This window comes from Ursus arctos, unplaced genomic scaffold, assembly GCF_023065955.2.
Source record: "Ursus arctos isolate Adak ecotype North America unplaced genomic scaffold, UrsArc2.0 scaffold_30, whole genome shotgun sequence".
NCBI classification, from domain to species: Eukaryota; Metazoa; Chordata; class Mammalia; order Carnivora; family Ursidae; genus Ursus; species Ursus arctos.
The window spans coordinates 22026222-22046975 of NW_026622986.1; the positions used below are offsets into that span (position 1 = coordinate 22026222).

A 20754-nucleotide genomic window follows, 5' to 3' on the forward strand; every position below is an offset into this window, starting at 1 on the left:
GCTTTAACAGATAGTCCTATTTGAATATCAGGCACATGGTATTTTTTTTTTTCTTATTTTTTAGAGAGGGAGGGAGAGATAGGGAGAGAAAGAGAGAGAGAGAGAGAGAGAGAAGTGGGGGAGGGGCAGAGGGGGAGGGAGAGAGAATCTTAGCCAGGCTTCGTGCCCAGTGCGGAGCCCAACTCAGGGCTTGAGCTCAAGATCTTGAGATCATGACCTGAGCTGAAATCAAGAGTTGGATGCTTAACCGACTGAGCCACCAGGTGCCCCAGGCACATATATTTTTAATTGATACAGAAGAATATATTCAGTGAACGTTACAGGTGATATAAAGCCTGATAATAAAATCAACATCTGTGAACCCACCACCCAAGGTTACCAATACCATAGACGCCCCACACTTTCCTCTCTGGTCTCATTACCTCCCCACCCCCTACCCCTGCTAGAGACAACCACTCTCCTACTATTAAGATATCCAGTATTTCAATATTTCAGGCACTGCCACGGCACCATATCCTGGATGCAGGATTCCAAAGGGTAGGGAAAATATTACTGTTATAAATCAGACTTGCGAAGTGACAGCAAATGCCATACTTCTTAACACAGTTTTGCCAAAAATTTTTTGTCTTGAAAATTAGCTAATGATTGTACTTCTCAGAGACATAGAAAATAAGGTAGAAATGACTTATAAAAGTTCTCTCACAACAGAATTAAGCACATAGGATGCTAGCTAAATTCCACAACAAATGAATAAAGTTGACTTGGTCTCAGTCTTATAATAAGGGATTATAATTCCCCAAGGAATGATGTCTGCAACAGGTGCATATCGAGAAGACGATTTGAACATTAATACTCAAAATCCTATAATGTTCAGAGCATGAATATACAGACAGAGGCTTAACAAAGTCACGAAATATGTATTTGTGAGAAAGTCTGTATTGTACTTGGCAGATTTGGGGTGAAGAGGAAGGCCCCCTGGCTCGCTCCTGTTGCTCAATCAGGGATCCGAAGCATTTCTGGTGAGACACTGTGTGACACTTCTCACAAACACCCCCTTTCTAACCGTGTGGTGTGGGACGAGGAAATGATGCCAGGAGTATCATAAGTTGATAGCATTAGTGCCGGCGTCACTGGGTTCCCTGCTAGAATTAGGACAGGGGCAGGTCTGGACAGCCTGAGCTTGGGGGCACCGGGAAGGACTCACTTCCAAGACAGGTCATGTTGGACCTCGGTCAGCTCCATGGTGTCCCAGGAATACCACCGATGGTAGGGACTCCATCTCCATTCTGCTTGGCCTCTCCCTACTAAACATCCTGACCCGGTCATTAAACAGAAAGAAACCTGGTAACTAGAGCCCTGGAGCCAATGATTATTTGAAATAGGAAGGCATGTGGCTTTGTCAGCGAGTGGAATAGAGAAGACCATGCAAGGAACGGCTGGAGTTATTTATGCTTAAACACACCCAAGGCAATGACGTTAACTAACTTGCTTCACTGTTTTGATGGGAGTGGTCTTCAGTATCATGGGTCTGACACGTCATGTTGGCGGTCTTACGTTGCAGCATAAACCTTGGTGCGTTTCTAGGTGCCTTCGGTTGTGTGCTCTGGAAACAGTGTTCAGTGATGGCACTGGAGATGCCTCTGGTTAATATGTGCCTGCCCCAGGACCGCTGTGTGTGCTGGGCTTTGTTTAAAAGCAGCCACGTGCTCTTGAGAATGTGCCATAAAATGCCTCTACCTCATCAGCAGAGTGGCTAGAAGTCCCTTCGTCTTGCCTGGGACTTGTTTCTTGCTTGTGAATTGCATGGAAACCTAGTCTGACTCTTCCTTGCTCACACTTGACTTCACAGATGTACCGGCCCTGAGTCATTCCTGTGGCTCAGATGTGTGATCCACAGGCAGCCTTATTTGAAGATGACTTTGTACTAGGTGGGGGTTGGGGGGGAAGACAGAAAGGTAAAGAGGAAAAAAGGTGGAAGGTGCAGGATTTGCGATTAATCAGGGACAAGCTACCCTTAACTCACATCATTGATTATGCTCATAGAAAACAACATATTTTTTTTTTTTAACATCAGACATTCAGTATTTTAAAATAAATCATGTAGGAATAAGATATCAGAGCTCTTAGAGGTGGGATTATTACTTTCCTCTGGCATGGGTGAAGTCATGGAAATGTTTATTTCCCTAATTTTTTTGCTTGCCTTCTTTCCTCTTTCAGATAACAGGACAGCCTGACTTATCAGCATAACAAATATTTCTGTCAGCCTTCAGAGAACATGGGGTAAGTGAAAAGGAGAGTAGTTATGTCAGCCTGCACTTTTAACCTAAGCCTAGACGCCAAGAGCTGCACTAAATTTAAAAAAAGACAAAACTTGCAGGTCTAATTAACAGTTGATAAAGTACAAATATCTTAGCACATCACATAACAGACAGATTGAGCCTTTTGACAGGCGGTGGAAACCTCACATGAAAATATTTCATCGAATGTGAGTATTAAGGTGGAAAACATGAGTTGAAGTGGGAAGAAGGGAAAAAGCCCTCTTGCTGTGGCAAGACACATTTTTCCTTCAGTTGGGAAAGGATGCGGTTCAAGGTAACAGTCCATCGTGTCTTCATTGAATTATGGTGCTGACGTGCTCATCTCCCAAAATAGGTCTGTCACCACTTTTGAACCATATTCAGCTATAATGAGAGGCAATGTGCAAAAGTTGCTTTTAGGTTCAAGTGAATCCCTAATCCATTGCAATATCTGAGAACTTTAATTTTAAAATAAGAATGGTGTTTATGTATTAATTCAGAAGCCTTGACTAACACTTCACTTTGCAGGAGAAATTAATATCTCATGCAGGAGAAATTAATATCTCATGCAGCAAAATTAATATCCCTAGGAATAGAATCTAAAACTCTCATCACAGGAATACATGTTAAATAGAGAATTAAAAATTGCGGGGTTTTTTTTTTTCTCGTTATTCCAATATATACACGTTTAACTCATGCCCTTGTTTTTTTTCCTATATCTTTATTTAAAAAATTTTAATTCCGGTGAAGTTAACATACAGTGTTGTATTAGTTTCAGGTGTACCGTATAGTGATTCAACACTTCCATACATCACCCGGTGCTCATCACAACAGGGACCTTCCTTGATCCCCGTCACCTGTCTCCCTAACCCCCCCCCACAACATCCCCTCTGGTAACCATGTTTCTTCTCTATAAAGAGTCTGTTTTTTGGTTTGTCTCTTTTTTTCTCCTTTGTTCCTTTGTTTTGCTTCTTAAATTCAACATATGAGTGAAACCTTATAAAAATTCTGTGGTTCTGAGTAATGGTTTAAAAGAGTGGAATGAACCCATTTTCCATAAAACAAGGGAGGAGTTCGAATGTATCTGGTGTTCAGAGCACTGGGGGTCACACTCTATTGCATGTTAGGGATTAACTTTGCATTGCTGGAGGCCTCCCCCATTTGGCACACCGTAATCATACTCCTTTATGTTTGACAGCAGAAAGAATGACATTTGGGGGACTCTGAAGCAGGGAGGGCTGTAACGGCTGGCTGCCCCCTGGAAATAAGAAATAGTGAATTTTTCTCCTGGTTAACACAGTCTGAACCAAAAGATTTCCATGAACAAAAATTGCCTTTAATGCCTCTCTCCATTTTCCCTGTTCACTTCTATTCTGGTCTGTTTGGTGATTCTCTCATGTTCTCTGGACTCCCCATTATGGTTCTCTCCTCCCTCTGAGAGGGGGAGTAATTCTTAGTCTGCTGCACTTGAGTCTGCCTGCCAGGCAACCCTCCTCAACCCGCCAGCCCCCTCCAGGTAGCACTCATTCTCTTTCACGCCCAAACATACATCCCTTGTGGCTGCAAGTTTCTCTTCTCTGAAGCTACTTATTTTGATGGGGGGGAAGCCATGCTCAAGTATTCATGAATGACAGTGAGTTCATGACTTGTCCATCTGGTAGGACATTTGCATACTACTGGGGGTCATCAGGGAAAGATGCATTTTCTAATCTTAGAAAAAACCTAAAAATTCAGTAGGTTACATTATTTTTAAAAAAGGGTGCCTATGGCCAGTCAAGTTTGGGAAAACCTCATATGTAACAGTCCATTATTGGAGATTCGTAACACTTGGTAGTTTTTCCAAGCACAGGTACGTTCTAAGTAGAGAGAGCCATTTGTTTGAACCTGAGATTTTCCCCAAATTTAGGAGCCCTAACGAACATATCTGTCTGTGTGTGTTCTTTTCTTAGTATAACAACTATTGAGTCTCCATGGAGAACACACTTAGAGATATGCTTCAGTATTCCAAAGTAGGGATTTGTCCGACGGTGCGAATTTCAGATACCGTGGTGGCACCTTGAGTGAGTGTTCCGGAGTTCGATTGTCTTTCAATTCTTCTAAAGTCTCTTTAGAGTTGTCTTATCGTTGTCTCCTCCACCTATGAGCATTTGGCTGTCTTATCCAGTTCACTGTCATGTGTGATCAGTGCTGGTTGTACGTTTATGTAAACGAATCATTCACCTGTTCTTGACGTCATCGCTGAGGCTGAAGTTCTCTTCAGCCACTCGTTCAAGAAGAGCAGTGCATATTGCCTCCTACAGAGAAAGTGTAATTTCTGTCTACAAACAAAGGCCTTATTTTGATTCCTCTTGCCTTATTTTGACCATTTCTCTTCACCTGGTGGAGGGAGTCTGTGATATTAAGGATCGTTGCTGCAAGCGCGTCATTCCCACCAAATCAAATCCTGCAAGACCAGTGATCGATTCTTGTCGTCGTGCAGAAAACTGAGACAGACATTTCACGGCCGGGCATCGGCTCTGCTGGAGAAGCCGTGTGGGTGGTGCCGAAGCTGCTTCTGACGGAGTCAAGTTGCCACTTTAGAGCAGAACCGGCCAAGTCTGCCTGCCTGGGAGAGGCTTGCTTTTATTGGGAGCAGTTTCTCTGCCTTATTTGGGGTGAGAGGGGAGAGGCCATCTGCAGGACAGCACATCTCTCCCCGACCTTGGGCAGAGCAGTAGCAGAACTGCTTTTCACTTAGGATCCCTTTGTACCATCCCATCAGCAACTCTGGACTGTGCTCCAAGTCTTTACCTCGGGGATTCACGTCACCTGGTGAATCCGAACCTTCTTGGAGATGTCTTCAATCATTTCATTCCTCTGTAAGTTAAGTTGGAGAGACGTTGGAAAGAGGGACATCAAGGAAGCAAAATGCTATCAGTGGAAACTACTGTAGGATACATGATTTCTTGTTGAAAAGTAAGTGGTACACACGGCTTTGTAAAGAAAATAATGCTCTAAGAATTTACTGGAAAAAAAAGGAAGATTTGTCCCTTAAGCCATCTTTTGAGAATTTATAGGGGAAGATATTGTTCTCCAAAAGCAGACCAAAGCTAAAACAAGTTAAAAACAAACAAGAATTGGAGAAAAAGACATACCACTAGATTCTTAATATTTGTCCTAAAACAATGAAAAAGGTGTATTTGTCTACATTTCCTTAGCTTTATTTATTTTTTGTAAGATTTTATTTATTTATTTGAGAGAGAGAGTGAGCACAAGCCGGGGGAGAGCAGGGGGAGGGAGGGGCTGACAGAGAGGGAGAAGCAGACTCCCCACTGAGCAGGGCACCCTAGCGGGGCTCGATCCCAGGACGGAGGGATCACAGCCTGAGCCGAAGGCAGATGCTTAACCAACTGAGCCACCCAGGCGCCCTCCATTTCCTTAGCTTTAACATGATTTTTTAAAAATATTTCTCAGAGATTTCAAACATTACTCATGAAAGCGGATTAGAGAAATGCTTAATTTTTAAAAATGTAGTTTAAAAAATTTTAATTTGAAATATAAATTTAAAAATGTACAGTACTCAACTAACTGATAGCTTTAAGGAATTCCACTGAGTCTCAGTTTACCCCTCTGTAAAAGGGACTATAGACTGGGTGTATAATTTCATGGGTTATAATAATGTGAAAGTATTTTATAATAGAAAAATACTAAGCAGATAAAGTTACTATCATTATAATTCAAATTGCTCTTAAGGGAAAGTTCTAAGAAAGTAAGCTATTCTGGGGCGCCTGGGTGGCACAGCGGTTAAGCATCTGCCTTTGGCTCAGGGCATGATCCTGGCGTTATGGGATCGAGCCCCACATCAGGCTCCTCTGCTATGAGCCTGCTTCTTCCTCTCCCACTCCCCCTGCTTGTGTTCCCTCTCTCGCTGGCTGTTTCTATCTCTGTCGAATAAATAAATAAAATCTTAAAAAAAAAAAAGAAAAGAAAAAAGAAAATAAACTATTCTATTTAGAAAGACATGGTAAGACAAAACCACATCCCCATGCCAGCACATACCAATCCATCTAGTACCTTCCACGTATGGTCTAGGTGCTTTTCCAACTGCTGTTTTTTTCACTGGGTCTCGAGGCAAGTGAGGCTTCACTTGAGCCCCTTACAAGGGGAATCTCAGTTTTCTGCAGTACTCTGGGTCCTCTGGACATCAGGCCTGGTGGTTTTCCAAGCCAGACATTTTGGGGGCTCATGTCTCCAGTGCAGATCCCAGGAGTTGGGGTACCTGATGTGGGTCACCAAACCCTGTTGTGTGTTGCCACTCCAGGGCTGGGGTTTGTGGTAAGACCATATCTCTGCCTCTCCTACCGGTCTGGATGTGGTCTTTCTACCCTTTGTTGTGGAGAAGCAATTCATCTAGTTTTCAGATCTTTTTCAGAGCCGGAGCTGTGGATTTGGTGTGTCTGTGGGAGGGCGTGAGTTCAGGGTCTTCCTACACTGCTGACTTGCAGAAGTCCCCCACCCCACTGCAGCATTCTTTCCAAGAACCAAGACATGGAAACAGCCTGTGTCCACCAACAGATAAATGGATAAAGAAAATGTGGTATATATAAAATGAAATGTTATTTAGCTGCAAAAAGAAGGAAATCTTGCCATTTGCAACGACACGGATGGAACTTGAGGGCATTATGCTAAGTGAAATGAGACAGACAAATACCATATGATCTCACTTATATGTGGAATCTAAAAAAATAAAACAAAATGAGCTCATAAACACAGAAAACAGATGGGTGGTTGCTAGAGGCTGTGGCGTAGGGGGTGGGCAAAATGGGTGCAGGTGGTCAAAAGGTACAAATTTCCAGTTATAAAATGTATGGCATGTTTCCAGTTATAAAATATATGATGTATGGCATGTTTACTATAATTAATAATACTATATTGCATATTTGCCTGTTGCTAAAAGAGTAGATCTTAAAATTTCTCATCACAGGAAAAAGTTTTGTAACTATGTGTGGTTATGGGTGCTAAGGAGACCTATTGGGTGATCATTTCACAATGTATACAAATATCAAATTGTTACATAGTACACCTGAAACTGATATCATGTTACATGTCAATTATACCTCAATTAAGAAAAAAAAGAAAATAATACCTTTTTACACTCTCGCTATTCTCCATCCTCCTTCTGTACATTTGCTGAAATCAAGCTTCTAATTGTTCCTATTATTTCCTTTTTTGCTTCTCTGTATTTTTTTTCATTCTATTCATGGGAACCAAGATGTTCTTGGCAGCCTGTTTTCCAATACAGTGCACAAGCTCGTTTCCTTTATATATTTTCTCAAGGTTACTGGATGACCATGTCAATCATCTGGGTGCTGGTCAAAAGCAAAGATTCCCAGACCCTTCTGTAGTCCTTCTGTATCAGTGTTTCTGAGTGTGGCCTCAGGATCTGAATTTCCAGAAGATTCTTGCATATACTAAAGTTCGAGAGCTGCTTAATTTTTTTTCAACTTACTTTTTCTCACTAGTGTCTCTTATTGCAAATGGAAAAGAAAACTTTGCAGTCCACAAAGAGCCTATTTTCTAGATGGCAGAAAATGGAACAAATGCTTAAGAGTATCAACATGCATTATACAATCAAGTCCTTGTATTATTTTTTCCTCAACATCAGGACCTGTGGTCGCTTTGAAGTGAGTCTAGACATAGTCTCTCTTTCAGTATCTTGATGAATTATTCCTGAAGGAAAGAGAAGGTACAAGAGATTGGCAGAGGTGAGCCCCTCTTTCTTTTGAGGAGGTGTGAAACGTAGGCAAGAACTAGATGCCCAAAGACATGACAGTTTTGTAACCTTGGAAGGATCCCTTCCTTTACCTGGGTTTCAGGTACCTCATACACCATTGAGCCAAATAATCTCTTCATTCCCTTTGAGCACTAATAAACGAAATATCATTCTTCTTCTGCAGGGGCGGCATAAAGCCGAACCAAAAGATGAAAATGGAAATGAAGATAGAAGTTCCCTTAAACAGCAAATAGTGAAGTTGTATGCTTCATGGCCAATTTTCCTTCTTACATTTAAAAAAAAAATTATGTAAAAATACCATACAGCAATGAAAAAGAATAAAATACACATCCAGTTGGATGCATCTCAGGAAATAATATTAAGGGGAAAGAATGAAGTTGCGGAAGAATTCAGGGATTCCATTTATATCAGCTCAAAACATTCAAGACTCAACTGCACATTGTTTGAACATATCAACATACGTGCCAGACTACAAAGAAAAGCAAGGGAATGACAACCCCGAATTCAGGGTAGTGGTTTTCCCTAGGGAGAAGCCCCATGACGTGATGGAGTGGCACATAGGAGCCCTCCGAGGTGCCCAGAACACTTTATCTCTTATCCTGGGTGGGGGTTTCATGGTCGTCCATTTTACTGTAACTCATCATATCTTATACACATGTTATAATTATTCTTTTGTAACCAATCAGTTTCTAATGAAAACAATTACAAATAAGTCAGGAACGTATCCTATTTTGACATATAGTAAATTTGTCTCCTCTACTGTGTGTGCTTCTGTGCTGTTACTCGATTTCTTTACAGACTTCCATGTTTAAGTAAATAGATCTTTCATGAGAAACCTAAAACAGAACCCTGTACTTTGGAAGTTCTTCATGTAAAAACAGAACAGCATCAACAACACAAGGTAAGAGAACATCAACAAATATGTAACAGGTACCTTTGCTAATGTAAACTAGAACTGTATAAACATGGATTGTGTAAGGCATGCATTTCTGCAAGCAGAGAAATGTGGTGCCAGATTTCCAGAGCATCGTCCTCTACAGCTATTATTAGCTCCTTACCATTTAAATAGTGCAAGTTTCTTTTATTCACAAATATTAAAAATTATGGCTTATTCTTCCCCGTCCCCTTGGTCATAAATGCAATGATTCATTTTTAAATATCATTATCCAGGCACTGCTTTGCAAGAACTATTCTTCAAAAGAACACCCGTTTGTGTGAATGTTGAGTCTGGATTTCTTGGCCACACTGTTGAACCCAGGAGTCTCCTGCTGGTAGATCAGTGATTTTGCAGCTTTGGAAAATGTTAAATTAGTCATCATGCCCCTTTACTGAAGTTGGCCAGGATTCTCAGCTCATAGGAGATAAAATGTCTTCTGAGGTAGGGAAAACAAAACAGCACCAGGCCCAAGATTTTAGATCTTGTGAACTTTCCCCCGAGGCTGAATGCCACCAGCCGTGACCACCATGTTCCCCAACATACAAACCCACCCTACCGCACTCCCTTCTTCACTAAATCCCAGCGATGATTCAGGTCCTGGAGATCACGTAGCTGTGTGTGCGTGGTGGGGGAGAGGGGAGATGGAGGGAGAGGGCAAGGGAGAGAGAATGGCTTCCTGAAGCATGTCTAACTTCTCCATTCCCAGATTACATGTAAAGAAAATAATCTCATCTCTCATATAAGCGCACAGCACAAGAATTTTGCTTCCCTGAAATTCGGCATCTAACACAGGTCACAATTAAAGATGTAGTTACAAAATAGAAATAATTTACTCAGCCCTTTTTTGAGACACGCAATAAATATGGGGGCCTATTCTATCTGTGAATGCTATGGAAATGCATTTAAAAGGCAAAAATCAGAGTAGCTCATAGCTGTTTATCCTAGAAAATGCAAAAGAAAGCCATATCCTTTCTTATATCTTGTTGCTATGGAAAGTTTCACAGTCTGGATATGCACCCTAAACTGTTTTCAAAAATGGAATAGACAATGCAATGAAAGTGAAATTCATCGTTGTTCTAAACATTTAAAACAGAGGTAGCATTTGCTGGTAAAATTTAAAAGTTTGCTCTTCTATTAAGATGGAAAAGAAGTTTTCTCCATTCATAATTTTTATAAAGCAAGGTCTTTTTTGTAGTTGTTCAAAAATAGGGTGGTAAAAGTGGATATAACAGAGCTAACATACATGACGCCTAAAAATGGATGTGAAGACACTTAGCAGCTGAAGACGCGTGCCTGAAGAGATGTGCGTGGAATCCCGACTTGAGGAACCGTCTAATTCGGTGGGTTATTACCGGATGCCCATTTGTCTGCGCGAAATGAAAGCAGAGAAACTGTTAAGGGCATAGAGAAATAAGATAAGATCTTGTAGGAGTCCAGGCTTATGTGCAAGTCAAATTAAAGGGCCCCATCATCAACGTGATGAAAAGCAGCTGACATTTCTAACACAAATAAGACCTGAAAATTTGGGTGGAATTGCTTATATTTCTCTTCAGACTCCCAAAGAAAGACCCTATTAAGTCACAAATTGTACCAAGTGCCTTAAAGAGGTGCCTGTCTGTTTTAATTTTCCTGACAGTCCTCACTGAGGCTTGGTCTAATAGTGATTGTATAGCCCTATTAGGAATGCCTCTGATAGAAAAATGCAGTTGTCAGCTAGTGCTTTATTATTTTGATGCTATGCAATAATTTCTCTCATAGCTGTTGTTATAAGAGGATATATTGGCCTACTCTCTCAGCTCCTAATTAAGCAACAGTGAAATTTTATACTGATATTGGATTTAAAGGGAAGATTGCAAATGCATTTATCTTCCAAACCTATCTAATTTTCATTAGTGTACTCTTCTAAACATAAAGAAATCCATTTTAGAAATGGATTGAACAATGCGATGCATTTTGTATTATTTTTCTGAAATCTAATTCCTGTTGGGTATTTAATACTTATCTTCCATTTAAAAATATAGACTGGAATGGGGGTGCATGGGTGTAGCAGCCGGTTAAACATCTGAGTCTTGGTTTCTGCTCTGGTCATGATCTCAGGTCGTGATCTTGGGGTTGTGAGATGGAGCCCCACATCAGGCTCCGTGCTCAGCATGGAGTCTGCTTAAGATTCTCTGCCTCTCGCTCTACCCCTCCCCACCGTGCTCTCCGTCTCTCTAAAATAAATAAGTCTTTTAAAAAAATACATAGACTGGAATGACTATATGTGACTGAGGCATTTTCAGGCACTTTTTTTTTTTTTTTTTTGCATGTATTACAAAAATAGGTGCTATAGAAATGTCACATTTCATCAATAACTTGTTTTGATTTTGAAGTGGTGAACCAGTAAGATAAACACTGAGCAGGTATAAATTAATCTAAAGGAAATAGTTCGGGGCGCCTGGGTGGCTCAGGCGTTAAGCATCTGCCTTTGGCTCAGGGCGTGATCCCAGCATTCTGGGATCGAGCCCCGCATCGGGCTCTTCCATTGGGAGCCTGCTTCTTCCTCTCCCACTCCCCCTGCGTGTGTTCCCTCTCTCGCTGGCTGTCTCTCTCTCCCAAATAAATAAATAAAATCTTAAAAAAAAATAAAGGAAATAGTTCTTTTACAAACAGGTAACCATTTCAAAACTAGCAAGAACATCAGTGTGACTGGAATAGTTACAATGAAACAAACAAACAAAAAGGATTGATGGCCAATCTGCCCCTTGATGCAGTTGTGTCTAATTTAGGCACGGGTCAGTGTTTTCTCTCAACTCCAGCTATTTTTATTCCCATCTTGGTTTGCTATAATTTGGTATTTCCTGGCCCTGACCATCATAATCATTAACCTTTTGGCAAATGCCCGGGTAATCTGTATCCGCCTATATTTCTGCCTATATTTCCTGACCACCCCTTCATTCCCAGTACTGCTGATTTTGATTCTTGCCCTAGTTGATCGAATACTATTTCAGCTCCGACGGACCTCCTGTTGTTAGCCTCAAATTGTTTCTTTGGTGTCTAAGCAATATATTTCCAATTTTATAAGCTATCATGAAATAAGTACCTCCAGATGCTGACAGAGACTTTACATATAATATTTAATCAGCAACACTGCTATAGAGCAGATATAATTATTCTCATATATATATAAATATATAAAGCCAAGACTCAGAAAAGAAAAAGACTTGCCTAAAGGTTCTCATAGTTTCTAAGTGGCAGAGGCAGGATTTGAAGCCTGGGCCAGTGGACTTTGCAACAGGTACTCCTCCCCTCCTTTCTCCCTAGGCCACGCCCTCTAGATAGAGACCTTGGTGGAATTATCAGCCCAGTGCCTAGGAAAGCAAAATGGTCTGTACAGGAACCATCTAAGAGGAAGTGAAGGGTGAATAGGCAATGATAGAATGGATTAACACATTTGGAGGTGAGGCCCGAGGTATCTGAGAAGTTGGTGAGGATGTCAGATGAGTCTTATCGGGTATCTGGACGACAGACTGCAGATCAATGAGAAGCCAGGTAGGGTTGGGGGCTGTACTTCTGCACTGGGGGTGATTTTGCATTCACCCCTCGCCCCACCTAGGAACATTTGTTGATGTCTAGAGACGTTTTTGGTTGTCACGACTCGGGGCAGTGGAACTAGCATCTAGGGGTTAGAGGCCAGGGATACAGCTAAATATCCTACAATTTCACAGGACAGTCCCCCTCCCCCCCAAAAAAATGATCTGGCCCCAAATGTCAATAGCTAGAAAACCCAGGCCAGGGTGACTTGAAGGTATCAGAGTGGGAGAATATTGCTTCACTAGGGTCCATTTCATTACATTGATCTTTCTTTGTGAGGCCAACTGTTTTCACTTAATTATGTGCAATGAGTAGGATTTAAATTATTTCAAAATGAATGAAGCAATTTTCAGCTTGTTCATTTCTGATGGGTTGAAAGCCGATTCGCTATTATGCTACAGACAGAAAGTCTTCAGTAATCTATCTCCTCTCGATGTTCTTTGACCCTCATGACTTTGAAGTAACTACTAACTTAAAAAGAGCACTCAGCTTTGTCTATGATGGAGAGAACATCCTCACTCTTGTCATTGTTTTTAAAGCAGAGGTTAAAAAAAAAAGTGCTTCTTCGCACCCCGTCTTCTGTTTTCGTCGAATCCTATAGAAATCCGGGATGCTATTTTGGCTGGTGACAGGAGACAACTTCTCAGAACCTGATATCACACTATCCAGTCTTGAAGTGGAGACACTTCCTCTTCATTCTCTGTGGGTTTCTTTTCAAAACACCACAATGAAATCATTGCTTTTCCCTCTAAGATGGAATCTTAGATCGAGCAGAGTATTAGCAGCTCATATATTCATCAGGTTTCTCTCTTTCTGTCTTTTTTTTTAAGATAAGGTTTCTTCTGTATAGAATATGAAAAGGCGTTTTAATGCTATCTCTCTGACTTATTCTCCCGTGCTTTTCCCTTTACAGGCTCACATTATTCATAGCAATACCCGCTCTTATTTCTTTTTAAATAGTGTGGCTTTTAAGCTGGGCAGACCCTGGTGGAAATGATCAGGGAGGATTTCATAGAAATATTGCTTCTTTGGCGGAGCTTTAGTTCCCATCCTAACAGATTGAAGGAAAGCAGTGTTTGTCCTCGCTCAGCTCCAAGGCGCGGAGAATGTTTGCCACTCTTCCTTATCAAAATCCCCTCCTCTGGAGTTCTTGAAGATGGAACAGAAATAAAGTTTTATCTTGTTTTTGTTTTTTTCCATGTCAGCCCCTGATAGCCATTCAGGGTAAAGGATATTATGATCTTGGGTGGAGAATAGAGCAGAAGACGGAGGGGCCGTTCTCGGCTGTGTGGCTCATTTTCCCTGAGACAACCCACCGCCTTCACAACGCAGGGTCACCCGGTGGCATGTCACTGGGGGCCTCCGTGTCCTTATCAGCCGGAAGGGACACAAGCAGTCCCTCCGGCCTCCTCCATCACTAGAGCAGGTGCTTGATGTCCCGCAGATAATGGAGTGCAACAGCTACAAGCCTGTCGGGAAAATCAGCTAGCCCTTCAATAAATATTTATCAAGCGCCCACTAATAAGCGAGGTCGTGACAATGGTGTCCAACCGTTCGCTGGCAAAGGACGTGGTTTGCTCCAGATCTGCCCCCAATGTTATTGTCATAACGAAGTTCAAAAGGCTGCAAAGCATGGAAACTCTTTTAAGGATCAAAGGTCAAGAGGAAGTACATGGCACTGAAGTCAGAAACTTTTCACTTCCGGGTAACCCCGTGAACCAAAGCGGATCTGAGGGCGCCAGACCTGGTAGGGAGGTACTGTGGCGTCGCTCTTGTGTGTGCCGTCTCCTTCCCATCCCCCTACCGGCGAAAGACCTGCTCTAATCGGACAGGAGCTCTCTCTCCGCATAATGTGCCCCTCTGCTTCATTGTTCTGTAGCCGAGTTTCACCTCTCTTCCTCTAATATTTATTGAGCACGAACTGCCCGCTCGGCTTACACATTAGGACATTTCCAGAAGGGAAATACTATTATTAGTTCTCATCTCGTAGGTAAGAGACTTCAGTTTGGATAGTTAGCGACTTGCCCGGGGTCCCACAGGGAGAAAGTGATGGCGCTGAACTTGGACCCCCTGTGATTTCACTCCAGACCTAGTTGCGACTTCTCAGACAGACTGGTTTATTTATTCTCCCACAACCAGAGAGATGGACATCTTGCTCTCAGACCCATCCTGGTCCTTATCCCTACGGGGACCTAGACATCGTAGGAGCCGCATCCCGACCCTCATGGAGGGTTGAAGGTCAGCCTACTTAAACAATATTGAGTGAGTAATCAATTTTTAGTGGAAAGAACGAGCCCTGACTTACAGTAAGGAGTTGTGAAACTAGAATCAGAATTAAAATGTTGGGAAAATGTTGAGTTCTTTTAAAAAACAGAGTGCACCATGAAGAAATTAGGGATAATTCCATTTATTAACATTAAGTAAAAGAGGAACACAGGGGCTCCTGACCAGAGCCTGGCTTTCTTGCTATTCCCATCTCTGAGAAAGAGCTATGAGGTCACTTTCTTCTCCACTTTCAGGGATTTCCACATTTTAGTTTCTGGCATCTGGGGGTGGGGGGTGCTGGGTTACTGTGTATTGCTTCTGACATATTTGTTTTCCCATGATGCTAAAATGAAGTTTTGTTTTGTTTTCCTTCTTTGGTCCCTGGTTAAACCTTCATTTTGCTTAGGGAAAATTGAAGGCCCCTGTTGCTAAAAATAAGAGAGATGAATTGATAGTTAAATGTATTAAATAAAAACATTATACTTGGCTGAATGTTAGAATAGCAAAACATAAAAAGTACCATTATAATATATTCTACTTCTCTTAATTTGACACTAAGCTGCTTGCTTTCCTTTATACGTAGTCAACATCAGTTCACCAGAAGGACGGTAGTTAAGAAACAAGCTGTTAAATATTAAAGCTGGAACAATGTAATTGAATGTTTTTGGTATGGCTGTGTTCTAAATATATGCTATTAAGATACTGTTCCACAAAGATATTTAATTACTGACATCTAATCATGTTATTGCTGTTTCTTTAACCAAGCAAGAATATGAAGTGCTGGAAAGAAAACAGTTTCATTTTAAACAGAAACATTTTATTAATTTCAGCAATAAAACCAAACTCAAATCTCCAAATGAAATCATCCCATTTTTAAAGATAGCACTTCTCAGTTTGGTAATCCTTGTGTAATGCTGAGATAGATGGCTATACTTACCGTGTTCAAACATTCCCACAAATAATGCACGCTATAAAAGTTAATTATGCTAGTTTATTACATCAAGATAAAATCTAAACCATGGAATTCACAAAGGAGAATTTCATAGTCAACAGTGGAGCATTATTATAGATGTTTATGACCATAACATTTTTAATGCCATAGACAATTTGGGAAGACATTAAGGCAACAATCAGAAAATCATAATATCTTTCACTGGTATAGTGCTTGCACAAATTCACAAACATTATCACATTTTATCATCACAGCAGTGCTGTGAGTTAAGCGAGGAAGATATTGTTAGAATAATTTCACATATGGGGAAATTGAGGCCACAGAAATGTATGTGACTTGTAGTTCACATGGCAAGTCCAGGGACAAAACTGAAATTGGGACCCGAAGCTCTTAATTTCAATTCCTGGGAATTAGAAGATAGGTTAAATGTGAGTAGTTTTATAATTGTGGTTTCTCATCATCAGTCTCACATTTTTTTTTATAAGATTTTATTTATTTATTTGACAGAGACGGCCAGCGAGAGAGGGAACACAAGCAGGGGGAGTGGGAGAGGAAGAAGCAGGCTCTTAGTGGAGGAGCCTGATGTGGGGCTCGAACCCAGAACGCTGGGATCACGCCCTGAGCTGAAGGCAGACGCTTAACCACTGCGCTACCCAGGTGCCCCCAGTCTCACATTTTTTTTAAATTAAAAGGGTATTGTTTTAAAATGGTATGGCCAAAATGATTTGACCAAGAATTATTTCTCTCAGACCAGACATACTAAATGTTTTGAGTTCTTGGAAATATCAAAATAATGGCTTTTGTTTTTTGGGTTTTTTGGTTTTTGGGTTTTGTTTTTTTAGCTTACAAAGCCATTTTTGTTAAAAGGTAATATTTCAGATTTTTTTTTTTTTACTTCCTGACTTTTCTTCTCATCCTCATTTTATTTCCTCTTACAAATAGGTCAGTTTCTACTAGGAGATTTGAGAGACCATTTCTCCCTAGTATCTGGGAATGCATTCAGAGAGGCAAGTAGGAAGTAAAAATAACCCATCTTGAACACTGAAATAATTTTCTAGGGGTGTCATTTACGTTAAGTGCTGACAAGATGACTCGGTCCACATTCATAAGGAAGGAATTAGGAGGTTTGAAGTTTGATCACTGCATAAAAAATTGGACACACCACTATTGTATCTCAGTTATCATTTAGACATTCAGAATAAATCAGCTGGCCAGCTTTATAATTTCATAACTGGATTAGAATATCAGCCCGCTCATCTAATAGGTAAGAGGGAGCCCAGCTAAATAGTTGGGCATTCAGCTGCCATGAGGGTTGAGTATGTGAATTCAGCTTTCAGAATGGTCCATCCAACCTGTCTGGGACAAAATTCTGATTTAAGATTTTTCGCTTTCTAGACCAGGAGTCAGCAAACAGTTTATGTAAAGGGCCAAGGAGGAAATATTTTAGGCTTGCAGGGCCTATAGTCTCTGTTGAGACTCCCCAACGCTGCCACTGAAACACAAAAGCAGCCACAGCCAATATGCAAACACATGGGTACAGCTGCGTTCCAATGAAGCTTTATTTACAAAAACAGGGGGCTACGGGCTATAGTTTGCCACCCCCTGATCTAGACCAGTTGGATTTAGTTCTGAGATTATCTATGAAACATTATGTCAAAATGCTGAATTTGGTGGTTTTTCCAACCATTGGTTTTGGCGTATAAAATTTCATTTATTATACTTTATTGTCAAATAATAGCCTTATAGTTAGGTTGTCCTTGCTGGTTTTTTTTTTCCCCCCGAGTTTCTTTCCCGCAAACATGCATTTGGATTTATTGAACAACTGCTGAGTCATAGCAGAATTCTTGGCACTGGAGAAATAACTTAAAGTAGCATCTTCTGTGACACAGTAGCCTGAGTGGCTGTTATAAACAAAATACATGTGAGTGTCATGCGGCTGACATGGACATTTGACAAGAGGATGGGGCTTCAAAACGAGGTGTGGTAGGGGCGCCTGGGGGGCTCAGTCCACGAAGCATCTGGCTCTTGATTTTGGCTCAGGTCATGATCTCAGGGTCGTGAGATCCAACCCCGCCTCAGGCTCTGTGCTGGGTGTGGAGTCTGCTTAGGATTCTCTCATGCCCTCTGCCCCTCCCCCCACTCTTGCCTGCGCTGCGTGTGCTCGCTCTCGAAATAGATAAATAAAGTCTTAAAAAAAAACCCAACAAAAACAAAAGGAGGTGTGGTAGAAAGACTAATGCACCCTCCACCAAAGCAGCCTATGTCCTGATCCCGAGAACCTGGGAATATGTTACCTTTCATGCCAAAGACACTCTGCAGGTGTGATTAATTTAAGGATCTTGAGATAGGGCGCTTATTCTGGATTTAGCCAGGTGGGCCCAATGTCATCTGAATGTCTTAATGAGGGAAAGAGGGAGGCGGGAGTGTCTGTGAAGGGGAGGGAAGCAGAGGTCTGAGTGATTTGAGGGAGAGGTCATGAGCCAGGAAATGCCGGCTGCTTCCAGAAGATGAGCAAAGCAAGGAAACCAAGTGTCCCCTGTGGTCTCCAGAAGGAACACAGACCTACTGACACCTTGATTTGAGGACTTCTGACCCCCAGAACGGCTAAGAAGGTGTTTGGGTTGCGGTAAGTCACTGAACATATCATATTTGTTACAGCCGCCATAGGAAGCTAACTGGGGGAAGAGTTCCTTCCTCTCAGGTGGGGTGGGACACAGAAAGGATCTTGGGGGGCTGGTGCCTGCACTGGCTTTTGAAAGATCACTTTAGTGTTCTGGAGGCGGGAGAGGGGTGAGGAAGGAAAGTCTGCAAAAACAGATTCGGAGGCACAAAGAGCTTGGTGTGTCTGGGCAGTGTGGGGAAACCTGCTAACTCACTGGCTGATGTAGCAGCAAGGTTCTGTGCAAGCAGGGCTATGGAGAAAGAATGAGGTAGCATGTGTGTGGAGAGGCAGGGGATACACTTGTAACCTGCTGTGGTAGTAAAGTGATGTGGCCTTCTCTCATAGGCCCCAAAGCTCTCAATGTCATGGCTGCAGAAAAGGGGACCAACCCAGCCCCTCTGCTCACTGTTGCTGAAATTCAGTAGCCGGAGGCTGTGCTATGACCCTCCGTCTTCCCAACTCAGTTGCCCCCCAAGGGCAGCTTGCAGCAGCAGGGATGGGGAGAAATGTTGCAAAAAGTGTATTCAGATCCTAGTGCTAATTTATTGACTAAACTCTTTTGGACCCAAAACTAAACTCTTCGAGCCTGCTCTAAAAGAAGGGATAGCCAGGGGCTGGGGAGCGCTCACACGCTGAACTACACTGTTATTTTGCTGGAAGCATGTCTCTGACCCTTAAGCAGAAAAGGCAAAAAAGGGGTCGATGTTTCTAATCAAGCATCAGATATTTACCGAATATGAATGTATACCTTACGCTGTGCTTATATGAGATGCATCCTGCCGTAAAAAGACAACATAAGTTTTGGTCATGTGTGTAGAAGTATGTTTGTTTTCAGAAAGATATGCTGCTCTGATCACTGGTTATTTCTGTGTCCATCATAAAAACTGGGGTAAAGTCTAATTGATCATTTGAGAAATGACTTTTCTCTGATTATACTATTTAAGAAATGAAAGGGGATTTGAACGTCTGCATTTCCAACCAGGGACATGGTTCCCAGGACAGCATTTTCAAGTGGGAATAGTTCCTCCTTAGACCTATACCAGTAAAATGGGAAGATGAAGAAAAAAGAAAATTCATTAATATTTCACTTGGACAGATGCTCAGTTTTCTTTTATAAAGCTGGAGTTACACTTCCCAAAGTTTAACCAAGTTCCGGCTGCTGTATTTGAGTGTAGATGACTTAAAGGTGAGAATCCTATCTATTCTTCCTTGTTCTTTCACAGTTCCTAAGACAGTATCTTACACACTCTAGGTGTTTGACGGGGAATGAATGAATGACTGAAGAAATAAATTAAGGATAAACAAATGGTGGGGGACACATGGCTGGCTCAGTCAGTAGAGCATGTGCCTCTTGATCTCGGGGTTGTGAGTTTGAGCCCAGCATTGGGTGTAAATATTACTTTAAAAATCTTTAAAAAAAAATGAATGGGTGGATTTTTCTGCTTTATGTTGGGAGAGTTGAAATGGAGAAAAGAACAGAAACAATGATAACATTTTAGCCCTGTTGCTTATTGTCATATTTTCTTATCTTTTCCAAACTGCCTTATTGAATTGGATTTCTTTTTTCCTCTTGCTCACTCCCTGCTTATAAGACCAAACTCTCTTTTCTAGGGACTGGTGAAAAAAATATCATGAGGTTCACACCAGGTTCACAGGACTTAAAACAGGAATTCAAACCAACTCGAGCAAACCATTGAAATTCTGATCTCTTCCCCCAGCCGCGTCTGTGCTGTACGAAAGGATATCATATTGCTGCGCTTTTAATAAGATTCAGTCATTCTGATAAATATAAATTATTTATCACTTACTTCCCATTTTATGGCCTTGATGGTATTTAGAATTATATTACCCGGCATCATAATGCTCCCTTTTCCACTTCTCACAGTACCGAGCCCCTCTGCTGAAGGGACAAGTTGGCAAATGCAGCGTAAGAGTGACAGCCTTTCCAACAGATAGATGACGTGATTGTATAATTTAATCCCAGCCACTTACTGCATAGAAGCCTTTATGAAGGAGAGAATCACATTAGCCATTTCTCTGCTTCAAGGATATAAGCAAAGGGACATTAATCTTCTATGATTGAGGTATTGGTTTGATTGCTTGGCAAGCATGCGGCACCCTTCACCAAGACTGGAGTACATAGCATGAGCTATGTGGGTTGTTAGTCTCCCATAACAGCTTGATGAGGAGCCCTCAGATAGTTCAAATCAGAGACTGTCTGGGAAGAGGTGCCCTGGCAGATAGCTGAGCATCTAATTGCAGGGAGAGAAATATGAGTGCACGAGGAGACTGGAG

At 41.6% G+C, this 20754-nt stretch overlaps 1 protein-coding gene across 8 annotated transcripts in view; it reads left to right on the forward strand.

Annotated features, from left to right (window-relative positions):
• The window catches only part of C1QL3 (complement C1q like 3), a 105803-nt gene extending 86272 nt beyond the window's left edge, over positions 1-19531 (forward strand). For 6 of the 8 annotated variants that reach the window (XR_008956560.1, XR_008956565.1, XR_008956566.1 and 3 more), the window contains 2 exons: positions 952-1019; positions 2218-19531. The gene's annotated coding sequence lies outside the window, so the exon portion shown is untranslated. The remainder of the gene's footprint in view (positions 1-951; positions 1020-2217) is intronic. The other 2 variants (XR_008956563.1, XR_008956567.1) reach the window with 2 other exon arrangements.
• The last annotated feature ends 1223 nt before the right edge of the window (positions 19532-20754 follow it).